Here is a 27,574-nt window from a genome sequence, read left to right as displayed (position 1 = left end):
CCAAAAGGCACCACCCAAAAAGCCATTGGGGATTGCCTGGACTAGAACCAGTGCCTTGTGGACAGAGTGCTTCAACCTCAGGACCAAGCACTTTACGACAGACTATAGAGTAAACGACTGTACCACGACTATTTCTATATTCTGTGGCTATATAATTAGTTTTTCTAGATTCAAGTTTTCTCAATAGTAAACTCCACCCATGGTGGTGGTAGCTAATATTGGAACCGCAATATTTTTAGTATTTTGTGAAAGACATTTCGAGTAAGGTCTAGTCATTGAAATAGAAATGTTGAAATTGTAATGTGCTCAATCACAATTTTACCTTTCCCAATTTAACTTTCCAGGTAACGAAAACCGAATTTATTTCTTGATTTGTAAATATAGTCCATGACAACACATGTTACATACGTTTCGTTACCTTAGATGGCTGAAATACAATATTGTGACTATTTACCTTACCAGGTAATAAACAAACTTATTCTCCAATAAATAATAAACAAGTTAATTTGAAATGACAAACTCCAGATCATTGTTGGAACCGTAATTAACGATGGTTCGCAATTTGACCTTTCGGTTTTCGCAGTTTACCTTTCCATGTAGTGAAAACAACTAACCTATCGCTCACTAAATGGTGAATGACGTACACTGTTTGTATTGGTATAATTGTTGGCGGTGTAGTGTGATTAATAACCAGTAATTAGGTTAAACGCTTCGACGCCAGTGTTTGACTGAGTTTGTGTAAAGTTTGGTTATCAGCCATCAGTGGAATTGAAAATTGAGCAAAAATTGTAAGTTGAATTTAAGGATAACTGTTGAATTGTTAAGGATCAACTAAGATTATCCCTCAACAATTAAAATACCATACGAAGTTGTTTCATTTCATTTCAATATCTTTATTCAATAATTGTATGTACATTTAGTCAGGTTGGGTAGCAGGAAAATATTTCAGTTCTGGCAGACAGGCTGCAATTTTAGGTGGTTATAGTATACAAGTTTCTGAACCTAAAACCGCCCAGACCCCAATTTTTAAGGACCTCGGTCGTCCGTAATGACGTCATCAAAATGGCGGCCGTAAGAGGATGCTGGGTCCCCATGAATTGGCTATAACGACCGAATGCCTGAACCGATTTTCATGAAATTTGGCACACAAGTGCTTGAATACATTATGTCGGCCTGGGTTGAAAATGGTCAAGTTTCATCAAGTCATTTCAAAATGGCGGTCGTTCAAAACTAAAAAAAATATGAGGAAAATAATTGTGAATTGTTTTATACAGGGTGAGTTTTAAATGAGTTCCCCACCTACTTTTTTATACTTTTCTTAAGATATCAACTCCGAACCATGTCAGATAATTGTAGAGTAGCGATTACTTCATTTCGACTAGTTTTTATTGTATCCGTTTTTTGTTATCAAGCTTTCTTGATAAAATATAACAATTATTTTTATTTAAAATGTCAATATTTCAAAAACCAAACATGACAATGAAAAACGGATTGCGGCATTGAATTCAACATAAAAAAGTAGTTCAAAATGATGGGTCACAACACCACCTTCATATTTAAAATAATTTATCACATTTCAAAATGGCGGATCCAAGATGGCGGCTGAAAAAAATACATCCGTCATAATTGAGTTAAAATACGTCAACAATGAATGGTGGTGCCCAATTATCTTTATCTAGCACTATTTTGAGATTATGGCCTTAGTTTGTAAATGCACAATGTTATAATGGACTAAAAATACAGTTATATAAAGTTCTCATAACTTTAGAATGGATCAACATTTTTTTAAACGGATTGCAGCATCGTATTCAGCGTAAAGGTTTTGTTTGAAACGGTGGGTCACAACCCTATCTTTACATTTGAAAAAATAACTTTGTTTCCAAAATGGCGGATCCAAGATGGCGGCCAAAAATGTAAACCCAGTCAAAATGAAGTTCTTGCTACTCTACAATGATCTGACATGGTTCAAAGTTGATATCTTAAGAAATGTATAAAAAAGTAAGGGGGGAACTCTTTTAAAACTCTCCCTGTATAAAACAATTCACAATTATTTTCCTCATAATCTTTTTAGTTTTGATCAGCCGCCATTTTAAAATGACTTGATGAAACTTGACCATTTTCAACCCAGGCCGAGATAATGTATTCAAGCACTTGTGTGCCAAATTTCATGAAAATCGGTTCAGGCATTCGGTCGTTATAGCCAATTCATGGGGACCCAGCATCCTCTTACGGCCACCATTTAGATTACGTCATTACGGACGACCGAGGTCCTTAAAAATTGGGGTCTGGGCGGTTTTAGGTTCAGAAACTTGTATACTATAACCACATAAAATTGCAGCCTGTCTGCCAGAACTGAAATATTCTGCCACTATATGCAGCTATACAACCCCACTAATTGTACCTTTGACTATTAATACAACAACCAATAGTAACCTTCTGTATCCAATAGTCAATGATTGTACATTGAATATTGTCAAATTCCTAACCTAGTATATCCTAACTTAGTAAATACAGTTATAAGCTAAAGTTACAATTCATACAATACTAGGAAACAATCAATAAAATCAGGTTAATTGAGGAAACACCTCTTTAATGGAGTAAGTAGCGATTTCTATAAGATAATGTTTAATTTGTTTCTAAATTTGATGTTGCCAATGGTTTTTTAATGATTTGGAAGAAAACGTAAAAATCTTCTTTCGACACAGGTGGGCTTTTTATTTTAAAATAAAATAAGGTTACGACTATTTTCTCTTGGGGCTTTTCCTCTTGTATTGTAGTATAATTGTGCGTTATCTGGTATACTTTCTCTCGCAATGAGAGCAGTTTCAAAAATGTATTGAGCAAAGACAGTTAGTATTTAAAAAATGTTAAATGAATTTTAACAAATTTATCATTTTTTAGTTCCATGTTACGATTTATTTGTCAAGTACGTATTTCTTTCTATGTGTATTATAAAATAAGAGGAAGTAAGGATTATATGTGCTCTGCAGCCTATAGTGGATACAAAACACTTGGATATTAGTTATTTATGAAGATTAGATACGATATTTGGTGATCTGTGAATTATCCAGGTTTAGGTTGCAATGTAAGTAAAATCAAGTAATGATGATGTCTAACAAAAGAATTGACGTTACCAATACAAAAGACCAAATGAGAAAAAAACATGAATTGAACAAGATGAAAAAATATTCAACAGAAACTGGTTCGTTTAACACGCATTTTTCAATTTAGAAAATATGTTATTTTACAGAAAACTTTCTCAGTAATTTAGTTTAATAGAGTTATCTGTTATTACATAAATAGCTACTACTGTTGCTAGAAATGTGATTTCTAAATCACGGTACTAAATCAACAAAGTCAAAACTACATTATTGAGTTTACTTTGGGTTCTGGCATAATTTACTGACGTTAAGATGATAGAGTCGGGGCTTCAGTTCAGCTATAAATCTCAATAAGTGGCCATCTGTAAGGCTATATTTACACAACTTATCTCAATAGAAATAGAGTTATTGGCAACAAAGATATTTGCAGAGCGACGCAAGGAAAATACTTAAGTAAACATGAAAAGTTATGGCAACCAATCTATACTTATAAAAGTCAAATACCACTTACTCACTGATCACTATCTCAAAAACTACAAGCCATAAAACTCAGGAATTGGCATTGAGGTTTCAATCAATAAGAATCAATCAGGTGTGCAATAAGAAGCGTGTTCAAGAAATTCCATCATGGCTCTGCCCCAGTGGCTTTTTAAGTTCCCATCTTATCCATATGGAGAAAAGATTTGTTTAAATTTGAACACATGAATACTTTTGAATCTGCACTATTAATTAAGGGAACAGCTGGCTATATTTTACTACATAAAATGAAAATATTTACATTATTTTCTTGAAAAGAAGTTTTCACCACACTATGATTTTAGCGGTTTTACAAACGTTTATTGGAGGCCGAAAGCTACGAGTTGCTGTCTATGCCAGCTGTCATCGTTATTTGGGGACCGAACAGATTTTTAATCCCTAGGGCCGAAAACTCGCTTTTCGCTTACTTACTTCAAAATATTAATGCATATTAAATAGGTACACAATAAGTATTCATAGCATTGCAATCCGCTGCCTAGCAACTATTTATTATTTTTGCTGATTACTCAAATTATTTCTTCACATAGGCCTAACCTTTAAGTTAGTAGTTGAGTTGACGAAGTTCTCAACTTCGTCTCGAACTTAAAACTATCTCGAGCCGCAAAAGCTCATTTTCGGCACTAGGTACGAAATATACTATTTCCTTAACACATTCACTAACAGGTGACACAACGGTATATCGGAGTGTGACGGTCGGTAGGTAACGTGTTAATACGATTATCAGATTTATAATAAACTTTGGACCCATGCATGTTTTAGATTCTATTTAGTAAATAAATTTTGGTTGCAATACATCACGGTTAGTGCCACGGTGTGAATTTGAGCTTTATTTTAACTCAAAATATAACCAAAATTTAAAATCACTACGATTCCACCCACAAGAGTATGAATTAAATGCGAATAATTATGACTAAGAAATGTAAAATTGTGTACACAGAAAGCAGCATGATATTATTCCTACTTGGAGAGTACAAACGATCCTCCTCTCTGATATACAATATTCAGGAGTTTCAGGATATAACAGCAAACGTCTTCCATCCCTCAGGCATCGTTTTCACCCTTTGTTTTAGGACCCTGTTGCCCTTTTAGTTACTCGATCAATGAAATATTTTTGTATTACATAGTTAATTCTCCATTAAAACATTTAAAAACTCGTTTAGGTTTTAAATTAGAGGTGACGAAGAGAGAAAAAGTCATTGTCACAGATTTAAAAAAAAAAACATCGGACACTATCCTGAATAAAGTAGTATTTTTTTAGTTAAGTTTTTTTAAGAATCAACAAATAGTGTAAAATTTGAGTAACTTACTAGTATGAAACATCGAGTTGGAAAATCGAATATAAACGACATTTAATTTAAACTAAACGATTACAAATGGTTAAAAATTTTAGTTGGTTGATTTTAGTAACCTACGTCATTATTTATTTAACTTAAATTTCTAATCAACATAACTAGATTCAAATAACTGATTATATACAGTACTTATAAAGGATCATATTATTGTCAACTATGACTTGTGTTGTTTTTACAAAATCCAGTTTTAGAAAACTTTTCTAATGGTAGATGCAAGTAAAATTAAATTTATCAAGTTGAAACATTCTTAAAAGCTCCTTCATGAAATTGAGGATGCCCTATTTTAATACTGGATGTTTACCAAGAGTAAAACATTTTACAAATATTAGGGTTTTAAGACTAAAAGTTATCGTCAACTAGTCGTACTCCGATTAAATGAATAGTAAATAAAGAAAAATATATTTAACGACATTATTTATTTATAAAAGTAATTTGTTTATTATCACATCTTCAAATTGAAAGTATACATATTTTTCAATTTGATACTTATTTCATACTAAGGGATTTTATGAAACCACCAAACTTGCTACATTCTCACAAATACTGTGTTTCTAATTATAATTTTGATTCCCACCAAAATAAAAAAAAATATTACCAAAAAAGGACATCCCTAGACCAAAATTAAGTGAGTATTACGAAATGTTTGTTTTTTGAGGGTTTGCATTAGACTATTCAATAGCTTATTTCATGTTGGAACAGTAGTAGGCCTAGATTTAGAAGCTGAAATATTTTGGCTGTAAATTCGTTTCAGACAATTCCCTATTCCAAGTAACAATGTTAAGAGACACACTGCTATAATGTTCAAAACTTAATCTTGTGTTAGGATTGAATATTTATCACTTAGTTAACAAATTATTCAATGTTGTCATAAATACTTCAGATTGAAAATTTATTCGTTGTGTATTTTACACCATTGATAGTATTAATGGTCAATAAATAAAACAAAATTTGAAATTAAATTAATTATTCAATTGCGGTAAAACTTTATTTTGAGCTACTTAATTATCATACAAAATCTAGTGTCTCCCCAAAATCATTCAGCCCCCATTATTGTATCATAGATCTCATATAGGGCAACTAAAAACAAAAACACATCTTAACCCATAAGCTATTCACAAACCCAATCACATCGATCAGCTGATATACACAACAATCAACTCACACAATTCACAACACTCGCGACACAATCTTACTATCGCTACGATCTGCGGCTATCAACTGACAACGGCTAGAGTTCACAACATTCACGCATGCGCCGGTGATTCACACTTGCGCACACCCACACACACACGCAGACACGTATGTGTATGTCTGTGTTTGTTTAAGGTGTCTGTAACACGTTCCAATGAATAACACTGTTTGGATTGCCTGTTCCGAGAACCGAGGAAATGTGTTGTTGTTCGGTATTCATATTTTTAGAGTATTTAGAAATTAATCATTATGTTAATTAAGTCACTGGTTAATTAATCATGCTAATGTGTATATAAATCACCACATTTATTGTAATATTATTTAGTCTCAGTAACAATTTATTGTAAATAGACTCCCGCTTTCAATATTCAAATGAGATTGCTAAGCCTGCTCGAATTTCCCGCCACAGTAAGGCCTATTTTCCTGTACTACATACCCATGAATCACCTGACGCCGTGTTTGCTTCAATCGCATTTCCTATTGGCCATCGAATTCCTAGACCCCTCTAAACCGCAATTGCATTTTTAAAAGTGTGAAACCGGCGATCGGCGTCTGTCTGTCCACGGTCGGCGTCCATAACTCACGGTGTATTCCGTTTCTCGTATCTCGGGACATTAATTGCCCATTTTACCTCTCTTAAACGTATTTTTAGGCTATAGATTAATTATATCTGGCCTCCCTCTCCTCTATAGTACATTTAACTATATATACATTTTAATTTTCCCCTTTTGTTTGTGATTAAATTACTTAAATTGTGATCTAGTGCTTTCAGACTCTTCAAACCTCAAGACAGTGTGTGCGCGTCCGTGTATTACTTCTAGACTTTCCGTACGTTTTCACCGCGACTTCCGCGTATTAGTGAGCTCTTTGTGATTATGAACTTGGGTGCGTTGCGTTCTCCAAAATTCTACAAAACAGAAGCACTCGGTCTAAGGACTCCGCCATCCGCCATCGCTCCACCATAGACGACGCCGCTGCCATACTCTCCACCTTTGGATAATTGGACTCAAGGTACAACCTTAAAGTTTTGTGTGTGTTTTAATTAGACTCTAAAACTAATCTCATTTGCCCCTCACAAGACATTTTATTCCATCTCGGGACCTCAGTGCCCTTCAAATTGCAGATTCGCCATTTTCTCTAATTTAATTATTTTTCTCTTGAACTATTAATTAGTTCTGGTCCTTCGAGTTATTAATTATTTTCAATTTTCACCCATTACGCCCCCAACATTTGGTCCTTCGAGCCGGATTCATTGTCTAAAGTCCTGTGGTAATTAATTTCAGCCAATTTTCATCATCAACCATATTTTTAGCGATCTGCAATTTTCAATTTTCGCCATATTGGTAAAATATCGGCTCGCGTTCGTTCCGTTCGTGGGCGTGGTTTAGCAATCTCTCTCCACTCGCGCGTCTGCGCAGGTCACAATCATGTACAATTTGCTGTTCTCTCTAGTAGTAGACAATTTTTCCCTACTTGGCTTTTTTATCCCGAAAACGGGATTTAGTTTTAGTTGCGGGATTTAGTCGCGTGCAGACGGCCGACACTAGTAGCAGACGCATATCTCAACTGTCACTCACTGTACAGCGTTTGTTGTTGTTTACATTTTCTCATTTAAGGTGTATTGTGTAATAAGGTTGATTGATATTATTAATAACCAACTATTAGGTTATTATTAGGTATTTACTATTATTCTTTGAATCAATATTGCTCTTTTGAATATCATACTAAATAAACAATAATTTGTCATTGTTATTTAACATTGTTTATGCTTTCTGAATTTTGATTTTAAATGAAGTAAAGTTAAATTAGTTCATCTCTGTAATTTTGGTTGACAAACGTGCGATATTATATTTAAGGTAATTTTATCTTGTCAATTAACATTTTAATAAATAGTTCAAAATAACCGTTTTTACTGGTTCTTATTACTAGTGTTGTACATATAAACAAAACTGTTAGATAGCGTATTTGTATTGTGATTCATATTTCATTGATGGTTATAATTTTATGTTCCTTTCTCATTTATTAGGGTAATAACTTACTCTTTATGTTGCAATTCTTGTTTACTAAGGATTATTCTACACTGTTTCATTAATGAGGCCTACTCTCATTAAACTTATTTAGATCCATTTATTATTTTTGTAAATAACGGTGAACTTTCATGTGACTCATTCATTTGTCTATCATATCTCTTGTTTTATTGTGCATTATTATTACCGTACTTGAATACTTTCAACTAAGCTCAATTGTTGATTTATGGTTTGAAAATCGAATTAAACCTGCCACACTCAATTTAAAAATATTTTATTGCTATCTAACGTGTTGATAACTTAGTGTTTTTCACTATTTGCCTCAATTAAGCTACAAAGTAGGTGGATAAATGTTTTAGATATTTATAATATTTTATCTCTATATTATTCAGCGGACAATTAATTACTACATTGTTAAGCTAATACCATTCATAGGCCTAGCTACAAGCCTTTTGTGTACCCACAACTTCCATTTTCGTGTGAATACTTTTAAGTGAACACTTCACAATGCCTCCTAAAGCATCTGATTTTAAGTCCGCAATCTACACCCGTTCTACGGCGCTGATTAAATCACGTTTTGAAAAACTTAAGGCTACAGTAGATGAATTATCAACTCAAATCGACCCTCTAACACCATTACAACTTAAGAAATTATCCGCTTACGCGTTGGAAATAAAAAAGAAACGCAGTGAATTTGAAAATAACCTTCAACGTGCCTTCGTTCTGGAAGATGAAGGGATCGATGATAAGACTCTTTCCAATGATCAAGATGCTATTGAAGACATGTTCTCTCACATTCAAGCTACGATTGAAACCCTGGTTCCTTCAGAACCACCAAAAACCCCTTCCGCGTTCAGTGAATCGTTTTCTGTTTCAGAAACTCATCCAAGCTCACAAGTACGATTACCTAAACTGGACTTACAAAAATTCTCTGGCGATCCATTAACGTGGACAAGTTTTATCAATCTTTTTGACACTGCAATCCACCGTAATGCTTCATTATCCTCTGTTATGAAATTCCAGTACTTACTCTCTGTCTTAAATGGAGAGCCTCTCAATTTAATAAGGAGTTTAAATCTCGCCGCTCCTAATTATCTAGTCGCCTATGAATTGTTACGTGACAGATATCACAACAATCGAAGATTGCAATCATTGCATCTTAACCAATTGTTGGACCTGCCAAACATTACGGCAACTTCACTCAAAGGTTTGCGCCAATTTGTAAACCTGTTTACGGAACACACACAAGCTCTTAAGGCATTAAATTGTGACGTTAGTGACAACAACCCCCTATTGTCCGCACTCCTTTTGCGTAAAATGGACCAGGAACTACGTAAAAAACTTGAATCGTTCCGTTCCAGTCAAACCGAAGATCCAGTTACTCATTCATTACCAGAAATTGGTGAAATAATAAAATTTCTTAACCAAGAATGTTCGCAGACAGAAGATGCTAACATACATAACATGTCATCGGCCCACAGAAGCGTTCAACCTTCACCTCACAAAACCATACCAAAAAAGGTGCATTTCCGGTCTGACGTAGGCCTAGCCATGGTAGCTACTTCGAGATCTAATGCTCCCCCCTCTCATAGCTCTCAGACTAAAAATAGTCCTGTCTATAACAAATGTTTTGTTTGTAACAAAAATGATCACAAAGTTTACACTTGTGACGTATTTCAAAATAAATCTCCTCGAGAGCGACACGCCATTGTTAAAAAACATAATCGTTGTTTTTCTTGCTTGGGTGAACATAGCTCCAAAGAATGCCGCTCTCAGTTCACTTGTCGCACATGTAAACAGCGACACCACTCTCTCTTACACCTTGGTGATAATAATCAAACCTCTCAGATGTCTTTTCGACCTCAAGGTCAAAGAACTTCCCCGACCACTTCAGGTCCATCTCACACTCAGACTGGTGATGTTAATTCACAAGCCTCTATCTCCGCCACTGTCGCGGATGTAAGCAATTATTCTGCCCAAAATAACTCATGTACGACTTCGGGTAATTATACTGTATTACTCGGCACCGCCTTGGTCAAGTTGACTTCCCCTCAGGGTATCTCTCATGTGTTTCGTGCTCTACTAGATACTGGCAGTATGTGTGATCTGCTCTCAGAACGCGCTGCGAATCTCCTGAATATAAAACGCCAGTCTTCTCAACTCAAAATATCTGGTCTTTCTCAAATGGCTTCCTGTACTAAAGGGTCAACTTACTTGAATCTTGAAACTCTCTCAGGTCGAGTAATAGCCACTGACCATCAATTCCATATTCTTGATAAGATTTCCGTCGACTTACCTCGCTCCCCTATATCACCGGAAGTGCTAACAAAAATTAAGCCCTATATTCTAGCTGATCCTACTTTTCACTTGCCTGGTGGCATTGACGTGCTTATAGGTAGTTCTCTGCTACCCCTCCTCTGGACTCATGAAAGTTACTCCCTCGGCACGCACATGCCTCATGTGATAGGTACTCATCTTGGCTTTATTCTGATGGGTAAAGCTCCCTGTGCAACTAACTCGGAACCCGTGTCAGGTTTTGCGATCTCTCTTCTCTCTGTTAGTGATAATTCACTACACTCTTCCCTGCAACGTTTTTGGCAACAGGAGGAACCCCCTCACTTCCAGGTTAAGTCACAGGAAGAGCTTCTTTGTGATGAATACTATAAAAAATCACACTCTCGTGATCAATCAGGTCGTTATGTTGTGCGACTTCCGTTCAAGACGGACCCCTCCATTCTAGGCCAATCTAGGCCCATTGCTGAAAAGCGCTTGTTGTCTATTGAGCAGAAATTTAAAGCTCAACCCCATTTTTCACACTTGTATAAGACGTTCATGTCTGAATATCAAACTCTTGGCCATATGACAAAACTAGATTTTGTTGAAGACATACACCCACACTACTTCCTACCTCATCATGGGGTACTGAAGGACTCTAGCACGACCAATTTAAGGACAGTGTTTGACGCCAGTAGCAAAACCAGTTCCGGTCACTCCTTAAACGATATTCTTTTGACAGGACGTAAATTACAAACTGACATTTGTGACGTAATTTTGAACTTCCGCTCTCATAAAATTGTGTTTTCATGTGACATTCGGCAAATGTACCGCCAAATACAAGTGCACCCTGACGATCAAAAGTTTCAACTGATTCTGTGGCGTGACGACCCTTCAAAGGAAATCTCTACGTTTCAACTTACTACCGTCACCTACGGCATGAACAGCTCCCCCTACCTTGCTATTAAAACTTTAATGCAGTTAGCGGAAGACGAAGGTGATGCCTTCCCTCAGGCTTCTCACTCTCTACGTCATCACACCTACGTGGACGACATTATCACGGGTGCTGACTCCGTTGAGGCTGCTCTTGAACTACAGGACCAACTTATCCAACTTCTACATCGTGGTGGCTTTGAACTTCGCAAGTGGGCCTCCAACTCCTCTGCTCTTCTAGAAAAATTTCCTTCGGAACATCTAGAGACTCCAAGTTTCCTGCAAGACGCTCAGCTTCCCCAGTACTCCATCCTAGGTCTCCATTGGTCTCCTGAAGAAGACTGTTTCTGTTACGCTTTCAACCCCCCGTCTGAAAAGCTGACTAAGCGCTCCGTGCTCAGCTTTATTGCCAAACTATATGACCCCTGTGGATTTTTGTCCCCATTAATCATGGTAGCAAAATGCTTCATGCAATTACTATGGACTCAAGGTCTTGATTGGGACGACCCTCTCCCTTCTGATCTCGCACATAAGTGGCATGTGTTCACTAGTAACACTAAAGACCACCTCGGTCAAATTAAGATCCCCCGAGCATTTCCGCTCGCTCACTCCTCTGATATCGAGCTTCACGGTTTCTGTGATGCATCGGAATGCGGTTATGCCGCGGTAGTGTATTTCCGGTGTGAATCTAGTGACAAAACAGTCATTGTGAAACAAATATTGTCTAAGACTCGTGTTGCCCCGTTAAAAAAGGTAACTTTACCCCGCTTGGAATTGTGTGCAGCTCACCTCTTATCAAAACTAGTGCATTATTGTGAAAAACAATTTAACTCTCTTACTACGAATACCACTGTATTGTGGAGTGACTCATCTGTAGTTCTTACTTGGCTACAAACCCCTCCATACAGACTAAAGACCTTTGTGGCTAATCGTGTAGCCCAAGTGCAAGAAATCATTCCCAGTTATCAGTGGCGGCACATAAAAGGGACGGAAAACCCCGCTGATTGTGCCTCACGAGGAATTCTAGCCTCATCTCTCATTGACCATCCCTTATGGTGGACTGGCCCACCATGGTTACAGCTCCCTGCGGCCAACTGGCCCCCCTCATGTTTTTCGCCGTCTGAACTCACTCCCACGGACGAAATTAAAGAAACTCCTCTTAGTGTACTTAGTGCAACAGTCGCCCCTTCGGAATGGGACTTATTGTCTAAATATTCATCTTGGTTGAAACTAACCCGTGTGCTAGCTTATGTACTACGATTCATAAACTATTCCAGGTCTAAAAACAAACTCTCTGGACACTTAAAACTCAGTGAATTAAATCTAGCGGAAGTGACAATTTTTAAACTAGTGCAAAAACTCCATTTCAGTGCGGATATTAAATTATTGAACAAAGGCTCAATATGTTCTGCACAATTACAGAAACTCACCCCCTTCCTCGACCCTAATGGTCTCATACGCGTCGGTGGCCGATTGTCACATTGTTCGCTTGCTCATGACATACGTCACCCTATTGTTCTACCCAAGTCTCATACTGTAGTGAATTTGCTTATAGACTTTTACCACCAGGTACACTTGCACTCAGGTCCGCAACTAACTCAATCACTACTCGCCCGAAAAGTGTGGATTCTATCGGCCAGGAGCGTTATCCGCTCGCGCATATTTAAGTGTCTTGTGTGCTTTAAAAATAAACCACGAAACAAAATCCCTCTAATGGGTGATTTACCTGCTCATCGGGTCAATCCTACTCGTCCATTCTCATCTACAGGCGTAGATTACGCCGGACCATTTAGTGTTCGCGTTTGCAGTCTCAAAGCTCTTAGACAGATTAAGGTCTATTTGTGTATTTTTATCTGCATGGCTACCAAAGCTATTCATATAGAGGTAGTCACCGATCTTACCACCTCAGGCTTCATTGCCGCTCTCACACGTTTTGTGTCGAGACGCGGACTCTGTTCCGATCTGTATTCTGACTGCGGAACCAACTTTGTTGGTGCAAACTCGGAATTACGCAAGGTAATCCGTGAAACCATCCTTACACCTGATTCGCAGGACAAAATTGTTCATTTCACCACCCCCAAAGGAATTAACTTCCATTTCAACCCCCCCTCTGCACCTCATCAAGGTGGCTTATGGGAAAGTGCCGTTAAAAGTGCAAAATACCATCTGAAACGGGTAATTGGTGAAACCATTTTAACTTTAACCCAATTTCAAACTTTGTCCATTCAAGTAGAGGCAATGCTAAACTCGCGCCCTCTTACAGCTCTTAGTTCAGACCCTTCCGAAATTTCTGTGCTGACCCCTGGACATTTCCTCATCGGAGCTCCATTAGTTGCCCTGCCGGAACCTCACCTGTCTGAAGTGCCCTTCAATCGTCTTCGTCAGTGGCAGCTTGTCCAGGCTTTTCACCAGCGTATCTGGAGGCGTTGGCAGCTTGAATATCTCCACTCCCTCCAGCAGCGATCCAAGTGGACCACCCCTCATGAGAATTTGAAGACCGGAGACTTGGTGCTCATTCACTCCAATTCACCTCCACTCACCTGGCCTCTTGGACGCATCGTCTCCACTCACCCTGGCGCTGATGGAACAGTTCGAGTCGTCACAGTGAAGACAGCTTCTGGGACTTTCACACGGCCTGTTCACAAGGTCTTCCCTCTGCCATGCAATGAAGACTAGGTCCAAGAAACCTACTCTATGTACATATTAGATTTAAGTGTGGTTTACGTTTGCTCTTGTGTTTTTTAATTAATTGTCTGTTGAAGCTGTAATGCTTCAAGGGGGCCGGAATGTTCGGTATTCATATTTTTAGAGTATTTAGAAATTAATCATTATGTTAATTAAGTCACTGGTTAATTAATCATGCTAATGTGTATATAAATCACCACATTTATTGTAATATTATTTAGTCTCAGTAACAATTTATTGTAAATAGACTCCCGCTTTCAATATTCAAATGAGATTGCTAAGCCTGCTCGAATTTCCCGCCACAGTAAGGCCTATTTTCCTGTACTACATACCCATGAATCACCTGACGCCGTGTTTGCTTCAATCGCATTTCCTATTGGCCATCGAATTCCTAGACCCCTCTAAACCGCAATTGCATTTTTAAAAGTGTGAAACCGGCGATCGGCGTCTGTCTGTCCACGGTCGGCGTCCATAACTCACGGTGTATTCCGTTTCTCGTATCTCGGGACATTAATTGCCCATTTTACCTCTCTTAAACGTATTTTTAGGCTATAGATTAATTATATCTGGCCTCCCTCTCCTCTATAGTACATTTAACTATATATACATTTTAATTTTCCCCTTTTGTTTGTGATTAAATTACTTAAATTGTGATCTAGTGCTTTCAGACTCTTCAAACCTCAAGACAGTGTGTGCGCGTCCGTGTATTACTTCTAGACTTTCCGTACGTTTTCACCGCGACTTCCGCGTATTAGTGAGCTCTTTGTGATTATGAACTTGGGTGCGTTGCGTTCTCCAAAATTCTACAAAACAGAAGCACTCGGTCTAAGGACTCCGCCATCCGCCATCGCTCCACCATAGACGACGCCGCTGCCATACTCTCCACCTTTGGATAATTGGACTCAAGGTACAACCTTAAAGTTTTGTGTGTGTTTTAATTAGACTCTAAAACTAATCTCATTTGCCCCTCACAAGACATTTTATTCCATCTCGGGACCTCAGTGCCCTTCAAATTGCAGATTCGCCATTTTCTCTAATTTAATTATTTTTCTCTTGAACTATTAATTAGTTCTGGTCCTTCGAGTTATTAATTATTTTCAATTTTCACCCATTACGCCCCCAACAGTTGTGGAAGTTGATTTTTTCACAACAAACTTTGGGACATAATCAGAAGGGTTTAAAATTAAATAAGATTTTTTCTTATATTATTGCATTGACCTGTGTATATTCTTTTAGATTAAACAACAAAAGTTTGATGCTAACAAATGTGTGAAGAAATGTGTGGAAGAGATGTAGATTTTTACAACGAACTTTGTTCAGAAATGATGTTCGTGTTTCGATTTTTTGAAGTTATGTTAGTTTTAGAGCGTGAAATGTATTGCGTATTGTGTGTTGCTTGCACCTAGCTTTTGTTGAATTTCAAATTATTTTCTATTTACATAAAACATGTTGATATTATCCATGTGTGAGGAAATGCGTGGTGTTGACTTCTTCACAGCGAACTTTGTTTGGAAATTTGGTTCATTTCAGAATTTTAGAAATTATGTTAACTAGCTGTTACCCACGTGCTTCACCCCGTTTGACTTCATAAGTATTAATAAAACTATTGATTGGTTAAGTTAACCTGAAATAAACAAAATACAGTAAAACAAACAAATAAGCACACCTCATTATAATAAGGTACTAAATTTAAAGAATGACAAACAAATAAGTACAGCTAAGGTACTTTTAACATTAGGTATATGGAAAGGAATTATGACCTTAAAGGGCAATTTATGAAATAATGGATAGTTTTGCACAATGTTTCTCGTCATGACGAACATTTTAAGTATATGGTTTATGGGGGTGTGACTTGTGTTTTCTCAAAAGTATATGGGTACTTTTGGCTTTATAGATTTCTAGAGCGTTATGTATCGTATGTTTCTTTCATTTAGCATTTAACTGAATTTAAAAATAGTTTCATTTTGCTGAAAAACAGTTGATGTATACAATTTTAAATTATAAGCCATGCTCATACATGTTTGAGGTGTCTACAGGATATTCCACAAATTAAGGTGATTTAATAAAACACGAATATAGTTAACAATGTTGGAAATATAATTGTAAAATGTGTTTTTAATTTAGCATAAACTGCATTTTATTCATTCATGCACCTGATATTTTTTAATTTTACTTAATACTGTTAAGGTAAATTTAAAGCCACTTCAAACAAGACCTTCAGTTCACCACCAGAAGAAACATTGTTTTCTATTGTTGGCCAAAATTGAACGTCAGATTAAAGTTATTTTAGAGAAAATTGAAACAAAAGCCCGAGTTTCTCAAAATGTGGAGTTTTGTTTATTTTATGTTTTGTTTTGTTTGTTAGGTTGAAACAGTTTAACAGTTTGTTTCCAACTTTTGTGATAAACATTTTGCAACTTGAGTTCTGAAAAGATCCTGAAACAATTGTTTTCATAAAGTCCTACTGAATTTTGAAGTGTTAACCATTTAAATTTGATTTATTTGTTATTGTTTGTTTACATCGAAAGACCTGTCACATTATGGTTCAGTATGGTCCAGCAAAGATGGGAAAACAATATTATAACAACCCAGACGCTCTTACTTGAAAAATAAAAATTCAATTATAATAAATAGGAGTAAAGTCTGAATTTTACTATCATTACTCAAATCGACTCATGATTTAATGAGTTATGACTTATGAGGAATTAATAACTTTAATATCTCATCAACTTATGAGTTAATCAGATAACCGTCATTTAATTTCTTTAGCAAATAAATAAAATGGATTACTCACAAATTACAAAAGCATATTATAATGGAATTTTAAATATAAAAAAACAATATGTTCTAATGTGAGTGACCCAAGTGTGTAATTAATAGTAGTTTACGCAACGATTGCGTACAGATAGTGTTAACGACACGAGTAGAAAATTTAAGGTACGAGCCATGGCAAGTGCCTTAAAAACTTCAACGAGTGTCGTTAACACTATTTTAGTCCAGGACCTGACTAGGGTTCTGTGTGCATGTCGTGTATAGAGAATTTTGCTTTTGCATTTCAATATAGGTGTCTTAGTACATTTAATTGTTATTTTTATTTTACTTTTGCTTATAACGTTTTGACAAATAGTAGGTTAACAACAAAGGTGTAAATACAAAAAAGATAGGCTTAAAAAATATCTTACAAACAAAAAAAGAATCATCCCGGTTCGTTAACCAGTATGCGAAATATACGAATTTAAAGGATTGTTCCAGCCGCAATATTTTCCGGACTATCTACCATGTTGAGTGTTTGTTAACGGTTTATTTAATCTCTTGGCTTTAATTTTAGTTTGAAATATTAATTGTTTGGTATCATTGGAAAGGGCATAAAGTTATCTACAACTTATGTAACGGGTAGTTATTTCATTCTATAAGCGTTTAACAAGCTATAAAGAAAAATTCAAAAACAATGATATTAAAAACCACGTTTTTTAATATTGTGAGATAAATATTAAGTTGACAACAAAAGTGTAAATACGAAAAACATTTCCTTTAAAATTATCTTTCAAACAAAAAAAGAATCACCCCGATCCGTTACACGGTATGCGAAATATATGCATTTAAAAATTTCCCTAGCCGCCATTTTGATGACGTCATAGCTGGAAAACGAAACAGGTGCGGACTTGACACCCGAGTGGAAAACACTAAGACACCTATATTGAAATGCAAAAGCAAAATTCTCTATACACGACATGCACACAGAACCCTAGTCATGTCCAGGACTAATCTTTCCCGGACCGTACACCACTTTCAGTGTTTTTTTTACAGTTTATTCAAACTCTTTGCTATATTTTTAGGTCTCATCACATATTGTTTGGTATCGTTGGAAAGGGTATAGAATTATCTACAACTTTTGCAACGGGTGGTATTTGATTTTATCAGCGGTTAAGAAGTTATAAGCAAAACAATAAATATAATAACAATAAAAACGACGTTTTTCAATATTGTGCGGTGAATATTAAGTTTACAACAAATGTGTAAATACAAAAAAGATAGTTTGTAAAAGTCTCTTTCAAACAAAAAAAGAATCATCCCGATCCGTTAAACGGTTTGCGAAATATACGCATTTAAAAATTGCCGAGCCGCCATCTTGATGACGTCATAGCTCGAAAACGTACCAGGTACGAACTTGACACCCGAGTGGAAAACACTTCCTAAGACACCTATATTGAAATGCAAAAGCAAAATTCTCTATACACGACATGCACACAGAACCCTAGTCAGGTCCTGGACTATTTACGTGAGTTGCGTACACTACTTTACCTACAGTGTTTTAATTACTAACAATCACTACTCATAACATTTAAGAGACGTCATATTTTCGTTTATAACGTCTCATTGCCAATTTCCACTGACAGTGATGCAATGAAAAATTGTACCAAACACTAATTACACCACTCAACAATTAAATTGGCTTGAACAGCTGATTAGTTGAAGTTCGAATCATTACAATTTTACTTTTTCTCTCTTAATCCTTGAACCTCATTGTTCCGTTACTCGTGTTGTTATGAGTAAAACTATGCTGTTATGAAAGTAAACAATGCTGTTATGTGGAACCTTTCAATTCGAAGAACTGAACTGAAACTGCTACTTAAAAAAACGGTAGAAGGTAAAAAGAAATTAACAAAACATTCATCGCAAAGGAAAAGGATTTCAAGACTTTATATTAAACATTTAATATTTAACACTTTAGACGCTCATGAATCAGCTCCTTTATCATGTTTTCTTTCATCTCACGAACCTAAAATCCCAAATAGATTTTGAACAAGTATTCTGTATCTTTCTGCCCGCATAGGAAATCATCAACAATATTAGTCAACCAAAGTACAAGCTTATTAGCTCTAAACTCAACTTTCAGATAGCAGCACATGTCAATTATAGATTACACCCGTTATTTATTTTTTTCGCATTAGCATAGAGTTAGTACGTGGAAGTTTTGTTTACCTTTGCGTTCGACGTATCGGCCTTTGGGTCTCAATGGGACATACATGAGAAACCATAGACTCATTTATCGTACGATGCATTGCTTAAGCTACAAAATCAAATCAGTCAAGCTAAATTATTAGCCAAGTTTAATCTTGGGTTGTCGGTTGTCGGTTCCTGAGGCAACCAAATGACATCTAATCATCGTGTTGCCACAGGGTGTTGCCTGATGTTGCTTGATTAGATAATCAATTATGTGCTTGTCTTCATCATGTCACGTTTCACTGTGTCAAATTTTACCGAAACTATCTAAGTAGAAAGATAGGTTGAAGGCTATATCAAATCATCGTATCGCTTTTAGGCAAGGACTAGTCCAAGAAATTTTTCTTCGCCTGAAAGGATTTTTTTCTAGATAAAGTGGGTTATTCACTATAGACGAGTTGCTGTAGTGTTTGCCTCCAAACAAAATAGGCGGGAATTAATTGCGCCCACTGACCTGCGTCAGGTAGTCGGGTATTCCTGAATTGCGCCAACTACTCCAGGGAGCCACCCAATACGTTCATTAATTGCACCAAGTGGCGGCCCTCTTTGACTGTATAATGGAGTAGGTTAGGTTAGGTTGGGTTTGGTTAGGTTAGGTTAGGTTAAGTTAGGTTAGGTTAGGTTAGGATAGGTTAGGATGACACGTAAACAAGGACAATCCTTCTCCCGGTAACTCATTCCTACCTAGCTTGGACTTGGCATCTAAATGACATTTTCTGGGTCCCTTTGAGGGCTTAGCGCAATTAAAGAACTCTTGGGCGCAATTAAAGAACTCTTAGACGCAATTAATGCGCGACCAAAAATATTGTTGCTTCGACCCCATTGGTGATTTATCAGTATTAAACAAAGTTGTCAAGCTCATTGAATAATGCCATATATAAAGCATGAAATTAAAACAAATTATTACCACACTGACTGGTCTTAAATAGCATTACAGCTATAAAAATGTACACGAATATACATAAGAGACTTCAAATTAACTTTCTTTGTGTGTAGGTGGTTTAAATTTCACTCTCTAGGTTGTCCAACTATTTTCCATTTTTCTCTGGGACATTTTAAATAGCTTGGGATTTTAAATAGCTATTTATTGATTTGTACTACTTTTTCCTTTAGCATTTGGTTGGAAATAATCGAAAGCGTCAACTAATAATTCTGTTAAACCAACAATATTCTTAAAATCTTAACTTGGATCATGGGAAATGACTTCGCCACAACTTATCATGTTTATGCAGCTTATGGTAAAAGTTTCAATCCTGACTGTCAGATTCTAGTATGACATTGAGGAATATCTTAAGGCTATTGCTTATATTAGGTCTATATTCTACCACACATCACGTTTGGTGAAAATTGGCCTGCCTTGTCTGTAAAACCATTACTTTTACAGTTTAATTATTTAAAGTGATTATAACTCATCTAAGTGATTGTTTTAATTTAATCATCAGATTGTGAAAGAAGAAATGAAAATAAAGGTATAAATAAACACAATTGTACCATTTTTTCTGGTTTAATTGTAAGAATCGACAAATCAATCAAGTGTTATTAATGTAAGAAATATTGTCTTTATGTGCTTACTGGGCATAATATACACATATATTTTCTTACATATATAATATTTAATATTATATCGTATATATTAAACCCAATATTTATCTTAGCTGTTCTTTACCTAGTGTATAACAGGTTCAAATGGTAAACCGTCTTAAAATTAGATTACCGTTACCAAACACTTATATGCTTTGGTATTTATTTTAATATGGAAAATATTAAGTTGTAAACATGACTTAGTATGGTATTCTTCATTGGAAATACTCCATACAAATCTATACAGTAGTTTCTGTTGGAAAATATTCTAGCAATAAAAGTCTGTGGCTCGGTAATCTGATTACAGTATTTATTTGCACGTTAAAATCTAATTGTTTGAAAAATACCTCTTCGTATTAATTTAATTTAACAAAACAGGATTTGTTTATACGTGATCTTAAAATACAATAAAATTACTAACTGCAATTTCAAATTAGTAAAACAATAAAAAATACATTTATTTTTTAAATTTGTTACTTTTATGTTATACTTGTACCAACATAACTATTGTCCATTGCTTTATTTAATTTAAATAACTCGTATTTTATTCAGTAAAATGTTCTTTGAAAAGAAAGGTACTTTTGTTAAGCTTTGTTTCAAGCGGTAGACGGTAAATATTTTCGTCTGGATAAGTCCAAGCTTAAGTGAAAAACACTTGTGGTCTGACTACACCCACGGATAAGATTTACTTGCTACTTTGCATTGACGCAAAACTTTTTCTATTTTAAACTAAAGAAACCACCCACATATTGAATAAAGATATAGTTAATCTGAAAGTACAAAAATACAAATAACACTTGTAATAATATATTTACACTTATATTGTTTACTTACAGGACGGTAATACACATAAAAGATGGTAAATGGTGATCGATTTCGATTGGACACTACTTGAAGAATCATATGTTATTTTAAAAGCATAGAATATTATATACCTAAATCATCATCAGACCCGATAGATGAATGCATTTACTGTCTTGTGAGTAAACAGTATAAATGTAAATATATTATCAGAAGTGTTATTTGACGTATTTTTGTACTTTCAGGTAATTTAATAACACGTACGAAGCCGATCAAGAAGTCATTCTTTATTTCATGTCATCAATTTAATTTGTGAATGAAACCGAAATAATCTTGCACATTTTAAAAAACTGTTTTACCTACGGCCGTTTTTTAAAGTAGCCGTTTCAGTTCAGTTTGATTTGAAAAGTTTCACATAACAGCATTGTTTACTTTCATAACAGCATAGTTTCACTCATAACAAAACGGGTAACGGACCATTGTGGTTCAATGATTGAAAGAGAATATGTAAAATTGTAATGGTTTGAACTTCAACTAATCAGCTGTTCAGGCCAATTGAATTGTTGAGTGGTGCAATTAGTGTATGGTACAATGTTTCGTTGCATCACTGTCAGTGGCAATGAGAGGTTATAAACGAAAACATAACCTCTCTCAGAAGTTATGAGTTGTGATTTTTAGTTATTAAAACTCTGTCGTAGGTAAAGTAGTGTACGCAACTCGCGTAAATAGTGTTAACGACACTCTTTTGAAGTTTTTAAGGCACTCGCCAAGGCTGGTACAGTAAATTTTCTACTCGTGTCGTTATCACTATCTTTACGCAATCGTTACTTAAACTAGTATAGCATACAATAACTTTTTTTTGTTCCAAATTGAATTACTGTCACAGTATACTTGTATTGATGAGGCTAGTGTAGAAGTACATGTAACCACATTTAAGAAGTGAATGAACCTTGCATTTTTACTTTTCAGCTGAAATATAATGTTCCAGTTGAATTTTTTTAGTGTAAGAGGTATTTAAAGGTTATTCAAAATAAATTACACAACCACTAAATATTTTCTTTTAAATAACGCATTTAATGCATTTCTGATTTTCTTGTCGCTGTATCAAACATCAAACAAGAGCTAAACAAACAAAGCTTTTTGCCCCACAACTCAAAGCCTTTGACCTCATTCTATCCAATTGACACAACTTGGACGTTCGGTAAGCTGCTTGGACTACGGCCAACTCCTTGTGTGGTTGGCTATCCAGAAAATTGACTACTGTTAGCTTCTGGTTTAGCTTCTGGCTTGACAGTATATAACGTAATTATCGTATATAAAAATGGACAGTAGCCACTTTTTGTAATTTGAAATATCGAACAATCTAGATTAAGATCCAAAGACAAACCGTATATTCTCGAATCATGGGTTAGTCGTGTAATTGATTTATCATAGAACATATATCATTCCTAACTCGCTGATTGAATTATGCTTAACCGTTGTTGAATCTAGGTCATTTAGCGATTACCAAGATTTGCCGATCTACTTGAGTCTGGACCATGGAATTTATTACATATCCTACCTTCTATGGTTCTTACCTTCATGTGGTAATTACGGATTATAATTTTCTTATGCTTGGCATTTCAAATTACTTTTTGTTACGGATCCGAAAGTTTCTTCTTCTTAAGATATAGTATAACGAGAAAAGGTCTGTAACACTAACCATTTCAGCAAACACATTTAAATTTCTTTTTTTTTATAAATCATCACCATTTACAATGTTTTTCAATGTACAGTTTTTTATTCTTTCTCTATTAAAATATCACTGTTATTTTTCATAGTAATGTATATTCGGGTTTGATTGGAAATACAAACCTGGTAGAAATTTAAAATTTTTACACTTTTGCTGGTCGTGTATGTGCAGGGTGTGTAAAATCTGTTTAAATAAATACTTTTACTTCTTTTTATCTTGTCGTATTAAAAACTCCAAAAATATTTGTTTGTTGACTGTTATTTATACTCTTGTATTATCACCAGAGGATCGCATAGTGTAAGATTTATCCTAAATGGACAGAAACGATAAAAGGTCTGCCTACGCAAGTGTAATCAGACTTTTAACCCACCAAAAAAGGTCCATGATTTTCATTAAGATAAGATGTCTACTTGCATAAAATTAGGAATTTGGTATAAGCGTGTAAACCTACATTTATTCAAACGAGATCGCGAACCAGCATGATCGGACCATGGGAACTATGGGGGGTTTAATGGGGTAAAAATGAGTTTTTACCATTTTTGGCCCTAAAAACCTAAGATTTTGCAATTTCTTTCCAAACCATTTTATAGGGATTAAAAAAATAAATAATTAAGTATATTGAAGCTTTGTTGTATGCTTAAAGGTTACGGAGAAAAAATAACGTGTAAGTTTAAAATTTCCATGTTATGGCAAATCTATTTATTTCATCCTATGCAGTATGCAATAGCATAGTAAGATTTGGTCAAAAACACGTTTTACCTTTCCCATTACAGCAAACCTAAGCACTCGTTGAATCTAATGTAATTTAAATTGGGAATAAATATGTCTTATTTATGGAAATATTTAATTAAAAATGTAGTCAGACAAGTTGAAATTCGCTTAGTCTGCAGGTTTGGTGCGGCGGGAGTATTTATTTGATATCTAATGGTTTCAGCTTAGTTTGCACATTTCAACTTGCAAACTACTTAATTTATTGTAGCTGAAATAAAAATATGTACAAAATACGTATTGAAATTTGTACAAAATGGAGTGTTCACGACCGTAAAACCCGGTATAAAGGGACTAATGGTGTGTGGCATTCTCACAAACAGATTACCATAACAAAGTGTAACCTTCTCCAACCTTCCTTTGTTTACAATGGAGCTGTGCATGTAAAACTGACTGTGAAACCTTTCCAATTGGAAATCCCAATTCGTAATTGAATTTTTTTCCACAGATGGAGAATCATTCCCATGTTTTCAGGGTGGAGTGTTTAAAATTTGCACCGTTGTAAAATAAAATATTATGTGTCAAGATTTAGGAAATTCTTAAAGATATTACACCCTGAAACGAAAACTTATATTGCACCAAAATAGATTTTGAGAGTAGACATCCAATCTTTATGGAACAACAACGAAAGAACTTGATTTTATGAGCATGTTACAAATTGTGCTAGTTTCTAAATAATATTTTCTGCCTTATTTTAACTTACTGAGATCGTTGACGTGACATAAAAGTTGCTATAGGTTACAAATTGAAATTAGTCGTCCTATTAGTTTGGCTTGGTTTTAAGTACAAGTATCAGTGATACCATAGACAAAAATAATTAAATATAGACGGTCAGCTGTGCTGAGGTTACCATAGGTTCTGGCACGCACCACTACGATCGCCATGTAGTTACGGCGTACGCGCTACGTAGCTACACGGCGCTCCCAGCGGTGTGTGCCAGAACCTTTGGTAACCATGGTAACCGCAATACAAATATGCGCAATATGTCGGTGGCTCGCTTCAATTGCGTCAATTTTGTCCGGTGAAAACTAATTTTAACATGGGGATGGAATGTCTAGTTATATCAATAGTCAAAGGTATAAGTAAAACTTAACTAAACATTTTTTCATTCCTTATTTATTGTGTTTATAAAAAAAACTTACGCATCGACTAAGGTCCCCGTTAGAGCTGGAAACTGAATTTAGCAGTAAAAACATGGAAGAAAATATTCTTTAAAAAGTGTCAGTTCAAGATTGATCTAGAAGGTATCTAAAGGGTTTAAAAATAGCAAAGCATGAAAGTAATCTTTCTCAGTAAAATAACCTTTCAGGAACAACATGACCTATGTAAATATATAGGCTGCTAATTTGACTTTGATAATTTCCTTGCTTGTATTCGTTCACTTATTTAAATAGTTATATTTTTGTTGTTAGTATTCAGTTTTTTTTTTTTTACGTTTAGCATTTTCCCAAAAATTATATAAGTTAATATAATTGGATGAAGAGAAAGTCTTACAGTTAAAAAGTTCTTTTGCCAGGAATAATTATTTTTAAACAAACCTAAAGTTTAGGTACAGCTGGGTCCAGTTTCGAACCATCAAAAAGACTTTTCTATGGGTTTAACCGGTGACTACAGTATTAGATTATTAGGTGAGCACTAAATCCATTTTGCCTACCATCTTCCTACCTACCATCTTCGATGACCTTAATTCCACGATGTTAACTGTAAAATTAGTTATCCATTCTCAAATGCAAAATCTAGTTTTAAAATTAAATCAATTTAATAAAAAAATCAATTTCTATAAAAAACAATAATTTCTGTACGTACAAGTAGATTCGTGTTTTTAAAAACTTAGAGACGAAAATTTAATTATTAACAAACAATAGAATATTAAAAAGAGAGTTTTTAAAACATTTCTTTTTCTGTAAAAAGTTAATTCAAAGAAGGGGAGTATAATTTTTACACTCAAAGTTGTAAAATCATCCAACCAAATCCGAATGTTTCTCTTTTACGGTTCTTTTACAACTCACACTTTGATCAAAGGTTTCAATTTTTGGTGAATACGAATAGCTTTACCCTCGCATGGGTACTTCTCACATCGCCTGCTAAATACAGACGTGTGCGTTTTAGGTGGTTTTAGCCTTTCGTCGGTAAATGTTTTTACGACTATTAGTGTAGAAAATTTCAGCGATACCGCAAATTTATTTTAAAAGTGTACATACTCTAAATGCTAGCAGGATTTTTACATAGCAATATTTTACCATCGGATTGGAACGAATGGTGAAAGAGCTAATAAAAAAATGCATAAACACTTTAATTTCGTATTAAAAGTTCCCTGTCAAACTGTCAAAAGATAAAATCCTAAAAACAAAGGCCAAGACCGAATAAAATAGCTGAAATATTACAATTTTCATTTGTAAAATGAGTTTCAAACTGACTAACATAGCCTTATTCTACCTCTCTGTTTAAATAGGGAGACCTAATAAATATTAAATATCGAACACCGATACAATCCATGGAGATTACCGTTTAACTAGATTATGGACTAAATAGTTTAGCCAAAGCGAACTATTATCAATATTTTGAGCGAAGTTCGCAAACTATTATCTCTACAACCCAGTGGATGTAGCACTTCTAGTCTAAAATATATAGACATGAAAGACCTATCTATTACTATTGTTATTGTTAAGATCTAGGATTCGGACAGTTAACCATATGGTTTTCTTATTTGATTATCCGTTAACAAACATTTTACTACCAATAAAATTAGTATATTACGGTATGTTTGTGTGGTTCCTTAAAAATATTCGAATATTTTATGTTATTGCCATGTCAGTCAATTGCAATGGCGAGGATCTATAAATAGGGTATGGTTTAACTTTAAGCTATGTAAAAATAATACTTGCATATAATGATATTAAATGTCTGAACACTTACCATTTGTTCCTACAGTTAGCATGAAAAATATTAAATTTTTTTAGTGCATTACAGTATATTGTGCTAAGGTAGCATGAAACAGTATTAGGAATGTTAAGAAACTCAAACTACACAAATAATCTAAAATCCGAACTAAATTCATAAAACACATAATTTGTTTTTGGATTTTGTGTACTATTATAATACATGCTTTACCTATAAATTATTCGAACCATCGGCGTCAAAAATATTAATGACTTCAAAATAATTACCACTTTCAATATTAAAGTTGTTTGTAGAACTTAGTATTTTCCATGATTTTTCTTTTTTTTTACTTGTTGACAGTATGGTAAGTTAATTTTTTTTCTACTTAGTACAAAAATAATAAAATAGTTTTTTACAAAATAATTTTTTTGAAATTGTTGTGAAAGTGCAAAAGTGCCTAATATAACTTTGATATTATATATGATTAATTTACGCCCTTAAACTAAAAAAAATAACACTGTTTTAACTGTGTAGCAAAAAAATGACATTTTACTGAACAGGGCGTCGGTGGTTTTAGAAAATCGTGTATTGATAACTCACCAACAAATTAACCTCAAAAAGAGACATAACGATCTAGTGGAGATTGGGAGAACTATTTGAGTTTGTCGGTAACGAAGTACGTGTTGTGTGGTTCCCTCTGGTGGCCAA

General features: G+C 35.0%; 1 protein-coding gene across 2 annotated transcripts in view; it reads right to left on the bottom strand.

Annotated features, from left to right (window-relative positions):
* The window catches only part of LOC128997234 (regulator of G-protein signaling 20), a 178,017-nt gene that overhangs the window by 74,520 nt on the left and 75,923 nt on the right, over positions 1–27,574 (bottom strand). The window contains exon 1 of one of the 2 annotated variants that reach the window (XM_054422846.1): positions 6,111–6,176. The exons of the other annotated variant lie outside the window; for it this stretch is intronic. The gene's annotated coding sequence lies outside the window, so the exon portion shown is untranslated. Of the gene's footprint in view, positions 1–6,110; positions 6,177–27,574 lie in introns of those variants that run through there. 2 annotated transcript variants of the gene reach the window in all.

The sequence above is a fragment of the Macrosteles quadrilineatus genome, unplaced genomic scaffold (genome assembly GCF_028750875.1).
Source record: "Macrosteles quadrilineatus isolate MER2022 unplaced genomic scaffold, UCM_ALF_1.0 Scaffold_6__1_contigs__length_79288215, whole genome shotgun sequence".
Taxonomy (NCBI): Eukaryota; Metazoa; Arthropoda; class Insecta; order Hemiptera; family Cicadellidae; genus Macrosteles; species Macrosteles quadrilineatus.
The sequence above is the reverse complement of the archived record's forward strand: the minus strand, read 5'-3'. Positions and strand labels throughout refer to the sequence as shown.